Source organism: Coregonus lavaretus (assembly GCF_964263955.1).
Source record: "Coregonus lavaretus genome assembly, chromosome: 8".
NCBI lineage: Eukaryota > Metazoa > Chordata > Actinopteri > Salmoniformes > Salmonidae > Coregonus > Coregonus lavaretus.
In genome coordinates this window covers 57,014,343-57,028,684 of record NC_139995.1, presented here as the reverse complement: position 1 = coordinate 57,028,684, position 14,342 = coordinate 57,014,343, and positions in this window count along the sequence as shown.

The following is a 14,342-nucleotide window of genomic DNA, read 5'->3' as shown; positions in this document are numbered from 1 at the left end:
GTTGCTGGCATGTCATGCCTAAGTTTGCTAATTCTTGCCAATGAAAAAGTCATTAATGTAGTTGGCAATATTAATTGGTTTTGTGATGAATGAGCCATCTGATTCAATTAATGATGGAGCTGAGTTTGCATTTTTTCCCAAAATGTAATTGAAGGTGCTCCAAAGCTTTTTACTATCATTCTTTATGTCATTTATCTTTGTTTCATAGTGTTGTTTCTTCTTATTTTTATTCAGTTTAGTCACATGATTTCTCAATTTGCAGTATGTTTGCCAATCGGAGCAGCCAGACATATTTGCCATTCCTTTTGCCTCATCCCTCTCAACCATACCATTTTTCAATTCCTCATTAATCCACTGGGATTTAACAGTTTTTACAGTGTCAATACTTGCCGTCATGGGCTGAGGATCAAAGATGCCGGCTAGGCAAAGGTTTGAACACGCCCTCTCCTGGGGGCCAGTTTTATGACCGGTCGTAAATCCCTTGCAGAAACGTTCTCTTCCATGCCCTGTAGTATTGGGAGAGGGAATTTCCCTGTGGAACAAAGGAAGTCTTCCCGCCAAGACTCCAACATACAAAAGTGGATAATGAAACAATATTGCAACTTCAAAGAATGTGGGAAATGGTGCGTGGGGAATTAATGAACAATCATGTCAAATGTGTTACTATATTGTGATGTTATTAAAGACAGTGGAACAACATAACTGTATCTCTGGTGGTGTACACTTCCCAGTTATGAGGTTTGCATCTAATTGTTGTAGAAAATGAATTATTAAGTATAATAATACTTTTGTGAAGATAACAGTGTGATTTTAGCATTCTAGATGATATGATTGTTTTCCACATTGATTTGTTCTCAGTCAGTGGCCACTTTTCTACTCAAGTACAAAACCCCTCATGATGAAATTCACCCCAGACTAACAGATTACGGTGTAAGATGGATGTTGCAAATGGTTTAATTTCTACCAGATCAGGGAAGCCCCACAGCTTAAAATGGTTGACACTCTATAGACCAACCAGACTACAGTATAAAACGGATGTTGCAAATGGTTGAATTTCTACCAGACCAGCAGACGTGAATGGTTAGACCAGAAAGACCAGAAAACGTGAGACGGTAGTCCACGTGTTTGAAATGGAGAAACTCTGAAACTCTCAACCTCTACACGAGGTGAAGAAGAAGACAATGCACTAGACCTTATCATCTCAGTCTGCAGCTGGCATGTATAGTCCTCTACAGAACTTTCACTAAAGACACGAGTTGGGAAGGACAATCCCTCTCAGACAACCGCTGGTACATCTGAAGTATCTAGTCTAACAGATCAACTCTACAAACTACAGGGTACGCTGAAGTATCCTTTCTAACCACCACTACGACCAGGAACTCTACCAAGGACATTGGGATCTCTGGTGGGCAAGCCAGAGTCCTACATCATCAACTCAACTATCGAAGACAGCTACACGTAAATACATGTTGCATTTCTAGTCTGAATGAGCAGTTGTTAGGGTGCATAAGTATTATGATTACTGTGAGCGTAGTCTCCAAAGTAACAATGATAGTTTGAATGCTCCTGAGTGGCGCAGTGGTCTAAGGCACTGCATCGCAGTGCTAACTGTGCCACTAGAGATCCTGGTTCGAATCCAGGCTCTGTTGCAGCCGGCCGCGACCGGGAGACTCATGGGCGGCACACAATTGGCCCAGCGTCGTCCAGGGTAGGGGAGGGAATGGCCGGCAGGGATGTAGCTCAGTTGATTGAGCATGGTGTTTGCAACGCCAGGGTTGTGGGTTCGATTCCCACGGGGGGCCAGTATATATAAAAATAAATGTGTTCACTAACTGTAAGTCGCTCTGGATAAGAGCGTCTGCTAAATGACGTAAATGTAAATGAATCTCTGTCTCTCCCTTCCATGCTGACCCTCCTTCTACCCAAGTATTTATGCTATTGTTCATTCAGTCCACTAGGGACCAGTTCTCATTGTATTATGTTAGTAGTCAATAACCTATATGTGTGTGTGTGTTTGAATTCTGTGTTAATGTTAGTTAATGTTATAACCTTGTATTGCTACCACTGTATCATCAAAGGTATTTTCTAAGTGAGTTTCAGAGATATTCAGAATATGAATGTCATCTGTTACTAGCAAATTATTTATTTCACAAACCTTGTTTCTTAAGCTACATATGTTAACGTTGTCAGACGGCATGGATGTGGTGTAGGAATCAATCGCAGGACACAGAGGCTTAGTCCAAAAATCTTTAGTCAAGACAAAATGACACGGCTACAAAACAGAGCCGGAGGCACGAGAAAATTACGCACACTGCGTAAACGAGCTAAATGCACCAAACGCGCACAACAAGTGCGGACAAACAAATAGAGAAAAATGTACTGACTGCTCCAGCTGACAAAAGAACAACTACACACAAACACATGACAGAAACAACAAGAACTTAAAGGACACATAATCAACACTAAACGAGAACAGGTGTACCAAACAGACCAAACCAAACAAACATCGAAAACAAAGAACGGTGGCAGCTAGTACTCCGGAGACGACGACCGCCGAAGCCTGCCCGAACAAGGAGAAGGAGCAGCCTCGGCCGAAACCGTGACAAACGTGGGCTATTTTGAGCACTTTTCTGGGATGCTTGCTTGTTTTCATTGCTTTACTGGGAAGCTCAGCAGAAGTAGATATTCTCATATTTTTTATGTTAGTGCAAGGTGAGCTGCACACAGTGGACTTCCTACTAGGGCACACCGCTTCAGTGCTAACAGCATAAATCTGGTTCATAGGCACATGATTGTTGCATACAATAGCTGTAGGATCAGCAGAGGCTTTCAGGGCAGTTAGAGAGACATACATTAGGTTACTTACATTGTGTCTTCCAACGCCCAATGGATAATGTACATTTGTTAAAGCATTATGATGAATCAGCGTCACAATGGTAAGGATTAACTGAGCTGGGCTTGGGTCATTGATAAGTCATTGTCTCAACGTAGCCTTATAATGATGTGAAAGGATCCAGGTAGATCCCAACCTCCTTATAAAACGTGTTTTGTTTCCAAAAGTTATCAAAATTGTCAACAAAAGTTGCACCCATTGAGCTGCAATAATCACGTAGGCAGTTGTGAACAGCAAGAATCCTACTAAAGCGTTCAATGGCCACGATTCAGAGAGGGCACAGGGCCAGATATGATGGGTTTTTTGTTAGTGTCTAGCAGAGAGTCAATCAGCTCTTTAAAATCCAGTTTCAACTGTTCAGAGCTGCCCTCCATAATGTAATTAAACCCCACATGGACTACGATAGAATCAATTTCCATGTCCTGGCGTAGTACATTCGGGAGCAGCATAGTCATGTCATTTACTCGAGCTCCGGGATAGGACATTGTTATTGCACCAGGAACAGTCACATTTCTTACCATGGAGCTGCCCAAAATCACGGCTGGCGAGAAGGACGAGGAAATCCGCCCACTCCCACGCTTCACAGGATGGTGCAGGCCTCCGACAGATGGAGAAGCCCCGCTCGATCCACAGCAGGGACGGAAGGTTGCCGACGTCGACTTCGAAATCATAGGGGAAGGAGTAGGAGTAGGAGTAGGAGTAGGAGTAGGCACAGCGGCCGCAGACACAGGTACCCCCTTCAGTCTGGTAGTAATCACAGTCTGGTAGTAATCACAGTCTGGTAGTAATCACAGTCTGGTAATAATCACAGTCTGGTAGTAATCACAGTCTGGTAGTAATCACAGTCTGGTAGTAATCACAGTCTGGTAGTAATCACAGTCTGGTAGTAATCACAGTCTGGTAGTAATCACAGTCTGGTAATAATCACAGTCTGGTGGTGAAAAGTATATTTTTCCAGGAAATCCAAATGTAACGGAGAAGAAGATGCTGAGATGTTATATAAAAAAGCAAGGAGGACATTATTTAGCATATTTTCATTTAGGTTGAATGGGAGACTAGATTATTGTTTTTTTCTCATGGGGACAACTCATAAAATTTGGCCATAAGAGCTAGGAGTTATACCCTCATCAAACTGAGCAATAAGAAAATCACTAGAATAGATTCAGCAATGTCATTTCAGCAGATACACATTTTGCAGGTTAAGAATATGGGCCAAACAGATGGCCAAAATGTATTAAGAGATCAACGGCATGCCATGGGAAACTTCATCTTTTAAAATCAACCGTACAATCAGTTATCACCACTCATCTGCCTCCCCGAATGTGTCCTGTCAGCCAACCCTTTCAAGCCTCTGCTACAGAAATAATCAATTTGGCAGGGAAATCGCAGAGAAACCAAACCATAATTGTGACAAAGTATATTTAGACGCATTTAACCATGACCTTAACCCTTTCTACGCATCTCCTTAAAAAAAACGAATAAACTCTTAATGCACACTTAGCATAGGCTACTTTTCCATAAAATAAATGTTTGCATATAGCAATGAACACACAAAATAAATTATTTAAATGTATCTTAATGTAGGAGAGTGCTGGGGACATTGTTGGAACCGGAGCCATTAGAGACCATATCTGGAGCTGCATGCATTAGAGCCTGTGCCATGCGTTATAATGCATTATGCATAGCTCATAAGGCGTTATGAATGTTCATAGGTGTGTCCCATTAGAGACCATATCTCTGTAGGATATAGGAGAAGAGTACAGAGATATACTGGCTGAGACAGAACAATGGTTTAATCGGTTAAGATTCCAGAAAATATCTTATTTTCAATCTGCTGACAAAGACTAAAGAAAAATATAACATTTTGGAGGTTGTGAAGAAGGTACCAATAACAGAACATACCAGGGGTTAGGAGGTTAGTTAATTTGAGAACATAGATTCCAGAACATATCTTATCTGAAATCTGCAGACAAAGTCTGGAAGGGAAGGGAAGACAGCACTACTCAGCGATCCACCATGTGAAGCAGACTCACACACACACACGCCTCCATAAAGGGCCTTGCGTGTAGTAAATGAGGGATCCGATTTGCTGTGAAAAGACAATCTCTCCTCTAACAGCTGATAAGCATATGCCACGGTGCCAACATGTGCCAAACGCCATTTTAGAGCACAAGTGTTCAGCACAGAAAAAGAGAGTGGGAAAGTGTGGGAAGAATATGATGCGTCTCTCAGTTGGGAATGCGAGAACATGGGGGAGTGGGTGAGAAATCTCTCTAGAGCTGTAAAGTTAATTAAAGATTCGGCAGACTCTCTCCTTCTAGTGATGAACAAGCTAATGGATCAGGAGAGGAGGAGATGAGAGGAGGAGAGGAGGGGAGGAGGAGGAGAGGAGGAGAGGAGTGGGCAGGAGGCCCAAAAAGATAAGAAGAAGTGGAGAGAGGCCAGAAAAAGTAGAGCTTCAGAACAGAAAGGGGAAGAGAATAAAGGATGAGAGGAGAGGAAAAGCGAGAGGAGGAAAAGTTACTATTAATTAGATAAAGGGAAGTTCAAGCCCCTTCCTGTCCTGTGTAACAGAGAAAACAATCTACAGTACACCCACATCTCAACTCCTACTGCATCTGAATTACAAACTCTATTCATTACAAAGATAATATTTTACTTAAAGAGTAATGTGACCAAGAGTAAGAGGTGGCACAAAAGGAAGTATGGGAGGGACCAAGAGTAAGAGGTGGCGCAACAGGAAGTATGGGAGGGACCAAGAGTAAGAGGTGATGTATCAGGAAGTATGGGAGGGACCAAGAGTAAGAGGTGGTGCAACAGGAAGTATGGGAGGGACCAAGAGTAAGAGGTGGTGAAACAGGAAGTATGGGAGGGACCAAGAGTAAGAGGTGGTGCAACAGGACATATGGGAGGGACCAAGAGTAAGAGGTGATGTATCAGGAAGTATGGGAGGGACCAAGAGTAAGAGGTGGCGCAACAGGAAGTATGGGAGGCCCAGCCTCTCCGTGTCTACATTTGCAACAACATGCATTACAAATAGAAAACATGACATATAAAATACATTACATACAGCAAGTAGTAAGATGTGGCTGTTGTGACACATCAGGACCCAACCTTATCTGCATTACAAACACTATGCAATATGCAAAACAGTAAGCAATACAAACAGTAAGCGATGCAAACACTATGCAATTCAAACAGTAAGCAATGCAAACACTATGGAATACAAACAGTAAGCAATGCAAACACTATGCAATTCAAACAGTAAGCAATGCAAACACTATGGAATACAAACAGTAAGCGATGCAAACAGTATGCAATTCAAACAGTAAGCAATGCAAACACTATGGAATACAAACAGTAAGCAATGCAAACAGTAAGCAATGCAAACCACAAGGAGTAAGTAAGGAGTGTGATTGTTGACTTGAGGGGGCTCATCATCAGCCAGAATGTAATGATTTTTTTTCTCACAATTTTTCACACTCTCCAACCCTCTATCAACAAACACATAAATATACAAATACTCTAGCCTACCTCTATATCAAGGAAGAAAATCAAGTCAATGAGCTCATGAAAACCTTCTCCAGTATTCATTTCCATACAGATCATCCCTCTGTGCTCTCATTATGCTATGGTGAGGTATTCGGTAGAGAGGGAAAGGGAGAGAGAGAGAGAGGGGGGGGGGGGGGGAGGGGAGTAGCAGGAGAGGGGGGAAAGAGAGAGAGAGGGAGGCTGAGAGAGGGAGAGAGAGAGAAACCACTTCTCAAATCCTTTTGGCTCTATAACAAAGAACAAACAGCAAAAACATATACATGATCAATTACACATCTTAGAATCAACTATTAAATAACCCACTATATTTTCCAATTACACTGAATGAACTACAGGACAAAATACAAACCCTCCAACCCAAAAAGGCCTGTGGTGTTGATGGTATCCTACATGAAATGATAAAATATAAAGACCACAAATTCTAATTGCCTATACTTACGAGACCATCATGCGAGCTGTTTTGTCTTGTTGTGATGTGATTTAGCAGACGTTCTTATCCAGAGCGACTTACAGTTAGTGAGTGGATACATTTTCATACTTATACCTTTTTTATTAGCCAATACATGTCATTGAGAAAAAATGTATTTCATAACATCTTTTGTTTGTCAGTATGCGCCCAACATGACAACAGGTGGTGGTGTGTTGGACACAGTCACTCATATATAGAGGTCTATAGAGCCTGTCTGCATTCTTGACTTCTGTAACTGTTAGCTTACCTGTGTAATATTGATATAGGCTCAGAAACACTTGTTTTGTAAACATGGTCCTGTGTTATCAATTGCTGTGCTGATCAATGGGCAGTTTATTACCTCTGTCAAATGTATATGTAGCATAAAGTTGTGTGTATTTGTATTTAGTTTTGCAATAAAAATTATGAAGCTACAATAATACACATTTACAATAGGTCTATATCTAAAAATACATACTGCCTAATTAAATTTTTTCAGATTATATATATATAGTATCAGTCAAAAGTTTGGACACACCTACTCATTCCAGGGTTTTTTCTTTATTTTTACTATTTTCTATATTGTAAAATAATAGCATCTATTAAATATGAAATAACACATACGGAATCATGTAGTAACCCAAAAAGTGTTAAACAAATCAAAATATATTTTATATTTGAGATTCTTCAAATAGCCACCCTTCGCCTTGATGACAGCTTTGCACACTCTTGGCATTCTCTCAACCAGCTTCACAAGGAATGCTTTTCCAACAGTCTTGAAGGAGTTCCCACATATGATGAGCACTTGTTGGCTGCTTTTCCTTCACTCTGCAGTCATTCTCATCTCAGGTCATCTGATGAAGCACTCCATCACTCTCCTTCTTGGTCAAATAGCCCTTACACAGCCTGGAGGTGTGTTGGGTCATTGTCCTGTTGAAAAACAAATGAATGTCCCACTAAGCGCAAACCAGATTGGATGGTGTATCGCTGCAGAATGCCGTGGTAGCCATGCTGGTTAAGTGTGCCTAGAATTCTAAATAAATCACTGACCAGCAAAGCACCTCGACACCATCACACTTCCTCCTCCATGCTTCTCGGTGGGAACCACACATGCAGAGATCATTGTGTGTGTGTGTGTGTGCATGTGTCTGCATACCACCTTGAGGAGTGAGTGATGCACAGCGTGATAAAGACAGGCGTCAATACGTCTCAATAAAGACAGGTGTCAATACATCTCCTAACTCTCACCTCTCCAACATCATGTGTTGACACAAGCAGATATGTTGATCCAGCCTTGATTCCCACTGGACTGGCCACGTCGGTCCACCACACTGCATGGCAACAGTGACCAATTGAATACTGAAATGCAGCGGCCAAGAAACGTTCAATATTTCTGGAAGGAGAGGAGGGATCGGGTCGTTTAACTGTTGATAGACTCTGAGAGCCTTCTTGGCTGGCTGTTGATGCAATATCACCTTCCTTATCTCCATCTTACAGAGACTAACACCACAGCAAATCACTTCACCGCCAAAAGCCTGAACATGTTGATACGACAGGATATTTAACCTTTAGTCTTTAGACTTTGGACTTTGTTTTCAGAGTAAATGATCACTTACTAGACACTTTTATCCAAAGCAACATTTGTAGTTTTGGATGTTATATCACCTTCTTTCTGCAGGTACCAGAGGTGAACGGAGGAGGATCAGGTTGTTAATAGACTCAGAGAGAGTGTTCTTAGTATGACCTTGTCCTTCTCTCCATGCACCAGAAGCACTGGATTGGACACAACATCACTACCATCACAATCAGTCTGACCATGTACTGCTACGATGTTCATATTAGGACAACTTCGTCATGTGGTTGTAACTCCGAGGCTGTCTTAATATGGACGTTTAGAGGGCTGAATAGCTCTTAATATGGACGTTTAGAGGGCTGAATAGCTCTTAATATGGACGTTTAGAGGGCTGAATAGCTCTTAATATGGACGTTTAGAGGGCTGAATAGCTCTTAATATGGACGTTTAGAGGGCTGAATAGCTCTTAATATGGACGTTTAGAGGGCTGAATAGCTCTTAATATGGACGTTTAGAGGGCTGAGTAGCTCTTAATATGGACGTTTAGAGGGCTGAATAGCACACCTCCACCAGTCTAGCAATGTACTGGAGATAGTAAACCTTCAGTTTTTCAGTCTGGAATTTGTTTTCAGAGTAAAAGGTTACTTGAACTTCCACTTAAGAGTAATAGAACTAAGAGAGACTTTTCCAATTATGTAAGACTTCAATTAATAGCCCAGGTGTTTATTTGCTTAAATCCCTGAACACAACAGGCGCTTTTTAGAGACAGGCTTCTATTTGAGCCAGGCGTTTATTTCCTTAATGCACACAGCTTTTGCTCATTTGCGTAGTTAATTGATTAATTCCAGCATTCACTTCTAGCATTTTAATGCATTTCTTATTTTCTTGCACTAATGTGTTCTCATTTACACACTGTGTCACGTTTATTTTGTCTTAGTATGCCTCTATTTCAAACAAATAAAAGCTTCCTAGACAGAATAATTATTCTCCTAACTGTGCATTTTAGGCAGTGCTTAATTTCACCACTAGAGGGCGATCAGACGATTTCTTGGGGTCTGTACTCCAAAAGTTGTTGACTGTTTTTGTGCTTGCCAGTTAGCAGTTGTCAGCAGTTAGCAGTCAATGGCTAGCAGTTTCTTCCTGTCAATAAAAACGGATGATTGCCATAATTTTTTTTGAGTCATTACTGAATTATTTAATGTAAAAAATCTAACAAAAAAGCCTGTAAACAATTCATGGTAACCTCGTAAACAATTCATTTAGACCCGGCGTTTATTTGAAATGTGTTTATTTTCTGAAATGTGTGCCATTGCCCGGCTATTAAAAGGAACAGGCTGCTGTTTGAGACTGTGTTTAATTGAAGTTTTATGTATACAGACACATACAGATGTAGGATCTTCATTTGAGCAACAGGAAATGTGAAATATAATGTGGATTATAATTAATGGAAAATTTTTTGTAGGGGTTGATACATTGTTCTTAAGGGAAAATCAAGTCTGAAATTTTTGTGGAAATTTCAAAGTTCAGAAGCCTTTTTAAACATCGTAATAATAATATGCCATTTAGCAGACGCTTTTATCCAAAGCGATTTACAGTCATGTGTGCATACATTTTTACGTATGGGTGGTCCCGGGGATCGATCCCACAACCCTGGCGTTACAAGCGCCATGCTCTACCAATTGAACTACAGAGGACCACATCAAATGCACTACAAGTTAAAAATGTCCTGCATTGCAGGAATGTTCTCCTGCAACAGGGTGATCAGATTAAGATCCTACATCTGTACAGAGTATTTAGTAGGGACTCCACTCACTCCAGCTTTAAACATTGGCTCTAATATGTCATCTCTTTCGACCTCTGTAGTCCTTTCCTGCAGTTAAATGACCTAGTGGCCTCATGGGTGGAATGTTATTAATATGCTGCTGTGTAGGCGAGGTGAGTAGTCATGCTGTACTTCGCTCCGCAGGTAATATGACACATTACATTACAATGGAACGATTTGATTAGTGTAATGTTGGCTAGCTACATAGTTGTATTTGTATCAAAGATAAAGGTGTAGTATAGAGTAACTATCGAGGTTAGCTAGCCAGCTACACTCGTTCGCAGCGACGCCGTTTCTCAAACAAAGTCAACACCGCAGCCATTGCTAGCTAGCAGTACTGTAGCTACTAAATACAATATCATTTTAGCCAGCTACATTCGTTCGCAGCGACGCCGTTTTTCAAACAAAGTCATCACCGCAGCCATTCCTAGCTAGCCAACGCTACCAGCTAGCAGTACTATGGCAACTAAATACAATATAATTTTAGCCAGCTACATTCGTTCGCAGCGACGCCGTTTTTCAAACAAAGTCAACACAGCAGCCATTGCTAGCTAGCAGTACTGTAGCAGCTAAATACAATATCTTTGTGCTAGCTAGCCAACGCTTAATTATTGCTGCGCTATGAAAGGAACTAGACACAGACACAAATTATCTGTTTAGTGTGTTAACACACTATTGGTAGTTTGTTGTAACCAAGTATTGGTGCTAAACCGTGTGTTATTGGATGCTAGCATGCTAGTTAGCTATGGCGTCATAGTTAGCTAGCTGAATAAAGTAAGTTGAGTCTATTCCTTGAAACATTGAACTGCTGTAGTTTACAACAATTCTAATTTCTAAAGTGGAAGTTGGGGGAGTTTTATTCGGGTGTTTCAGTGAAACAATTATAGTTTCTGAGGTGGAAGTTGGGAGAGTTATATTTGGGAGTTTGTGGTGAGGGAGGCCCGCTCTCTCCTTTCCCAGATGTTTAGTTCATTTCATTCCGATCTCCTCTGCATTATTGTAGCCATTTGCTACAGCCTGTCAACTATGCCTCTGCCTATCCCTGTTCTCTCCTCTCCGCACAGGCTACACAAACGCCTCACACCGCGTGGCTGCTGCCTCTCCAACCTGGTGGTCCCTGCACGCACCACACACCTGGAGTTCCAGGTCTCAGGCAGCCTCTGGAACTGCCGTTCTGCTGCCAACAAGGCTGACTTCATCCCAGCCTATGCTACCCTCCAGTCCCTCGACTTCCTGGCGCTGACGGAAACATGGATTACCACTGAAAACACTGCTACTCCTACTGCTCTCTCCTCGTCTGACCATGTGTTCTCGCATACCCCGAGAGCATCTGGTCAGAGGGGTGGTGGCACAGGAATCCTCATCTCTCCCAAGTGGTCATTCTCAATTTTTCCCCTAACCCATCTGTCTATCTCCTCATTTGAATTCCATGCTGTCACAGTCACTAGCCCATTTAAGCTTAATATCCTTGTCATCTATCGCCCTCCAGGTTCCCTTGGAGAGTTCATCAATGAGCTTGACGCCTTGATAAGTTCCTTTCCTGAGGATGGCTCACCCCTCACAGTTTTGGGGGATTTCAACCTCCCTACGTCTACATTTGACTCATTTCTCTCTGCCTCCTTCTTTCCACTCCTCTCCTCTTTTGACCTCACCCTCTCACCGTCCCCCCCTACTCACAAGGCAGGCAATACGCTTGACCTCATCTTTACTAGATGCTGCTCTTCCACTAATCTCACTGCAACTCCCCTCCATGTCTCCGACCACTACTTTGTATCCTTTTCTCTCTCGCTCTCCTCCAACACTACTCACTCTGCCCCTACACCGATGGTAATGCGCCGCCGCAACCTTCGCTCTCTCTCTCCCACTACTCTCTCCTCTTCCATCCTATCATCTCTTCCCTCTGCTCAATCCTTCTCCCTCCAATCTCCTGATTCTGCCTCCTCAACCCTCCTCTCCTCCCTTTCTGCATCCTTTGACTCTCTGTGTCCCCTATCCTCCCGGCCGGCTCGGTCCTCCCCTCCAGCTCCGTGGCTTGATGACTCATTGCGAGCTCACAGAACAGAGCTCCGGGCAGCTGAGCGGAAATGGAAGAAAACTAAACTCCCTGCTGACCTGGCATCTTTTCACTCCCTCCTCTCTACATTTTCTTCATCTGTTTCTGCTGCTAAGGCCACTTTCTACCACTCTAAATTCCAAGCATCTGCCTCTAACCCTAGGAAGCTCTTTGCCACATTCTCCTCCCTGCTGAATCCTCCCCCCCCAACCCCCCCCCCCCCCCCCCTCCTCCCTCTCTGTGGATGACTTTGTCAACCACTTTGAAAAGAAGGTTGACGACATCCGATCCTCGTTTGTTAAGTATAATGACACTGCTGGTCCTGCTCACACTGCCCTACCCTATGCTTTGACTTCTTTCTCCCCTCTCTCTCCAGATAAAATCTTGCGACTTGTGACTGCAGGCCGCCCAACAACCTGCCCGCTTGACCCCATCCCCTCCTCTCTTCTCCAGACCATCTCCGGTGACCTTCTCCCCTACCTCACCTCGCTGATCAACTCATCCTTGACCGCTGGCTATGTCCCTTCCATCTTCAAGAGAGCGAGAGTTGCACCCCTTCTCAAAAAACCAACACTCGATCCCACTGATGTCAACAACTACAGACCAGTATCCCTTCTTTCTTTTCTTTCCAAAACTATTGAGCGTTTCGTCTTTAGCCAACTCTCTTGCTATCTCTCTCAGAATGACCTTCTTGATCCAAACCAGTCAGGTTTCAGGACTGGTCATTCAACTGAGACTGCTCTTCTCGGTGTCACGGAGGCTCTCCGCACTGCTAAAGCTAACTCTCTCTCCTCTGCTCTTGTCCTTCTAGACCTGTCTGCTGCCTTTGATACTGTGAACCATCAGATCCTCCTCTCCACCCTCTCCGAGCTGGGCATCTCCGGCGTGGCTCACTCCTGGATTGCGTCCTACCTGACCGGTCGCTCCTACCAAGTGGCGTGGCGAGAAGCTGTCTCCGCACAACGTGCCCTCACCACTGGTGTCCCCCAGGGCTCAGTTCTAGGCCCTCTCCTATTCTCCCTATACACCAAGTCACTTGGCTCTGTCATATCCTCACATGGCCTCTCCTATCATTGCTACGCTGACGATACACAACTAATCTTCTCCTTTCCCCCTTCTGATAACCAGGTGGCGAATTGCATCTCTGCATGTCTGGCAGACATATCAGTATGGATGACGGATCACCACCTCAAGCTGAACCCTGGCAAGACGGAGCTGCTCTTCCTCCCGGGGAAGGACTGCCCGTTCCATGATCTCGCCATCACGGTTGACAACTCTGTTGTGTCCTCCTCCCAGAGTGCGAAGATCCTTGGCGTGACCCTGGACAACACCCTGTCGTTCTCCGCTAACATCAAGGCGGTGACCCGATCCTGCAGGTTCATGCTCTACAACATTCGGAGAGTACGACCCTGCCTTACACAGGAAGCGGCACAGGTCCTAATCCAGGCACTTGTCATCTCCCGTCTGGATTACTGCAACTCGCTGTTGGCTGGGCTCCCTGCCTGTGCCATTAAACCCCTACAACTCATCCAGAATGCCGCAGCCCGTCTGGTGTTCAACCTTCCCAAGTTCTCTCACGTCACCCCGCTCCTCCGCACACTCCACTGGCTTCCAGTTGAAGCTCGCATCTGTTACAAGACCATGGTGCTTGCCTATGGAGCTGTGAGGGGAATGGCACCTCCGTACCTTCAGGCTCTGATCAGTCCCTACACCCAAACGAGGGCATTGCGTTCATCCACCTCTGGCCTGCTGGCTCCCCTTCCTCTGCGGAAGCATAGTTCCCGCTCAGCCCAGTCAAAACTGTTCGCTGCTCTGGCACCCCAATGGTGGAACAAGCTCCCTCACGACGCCAGGACAGCGGAGTCACTCACCACCTTCCGGAGACATTTGAAACCCCACCTCTTTAAGGAATACCTGGGATAGGATAAAGTAATCCTTCTACCCCCCCCCCAAAAAAATAAATAAATAAATAAATAAAATTGTAAAGTGGTTATCCCACTG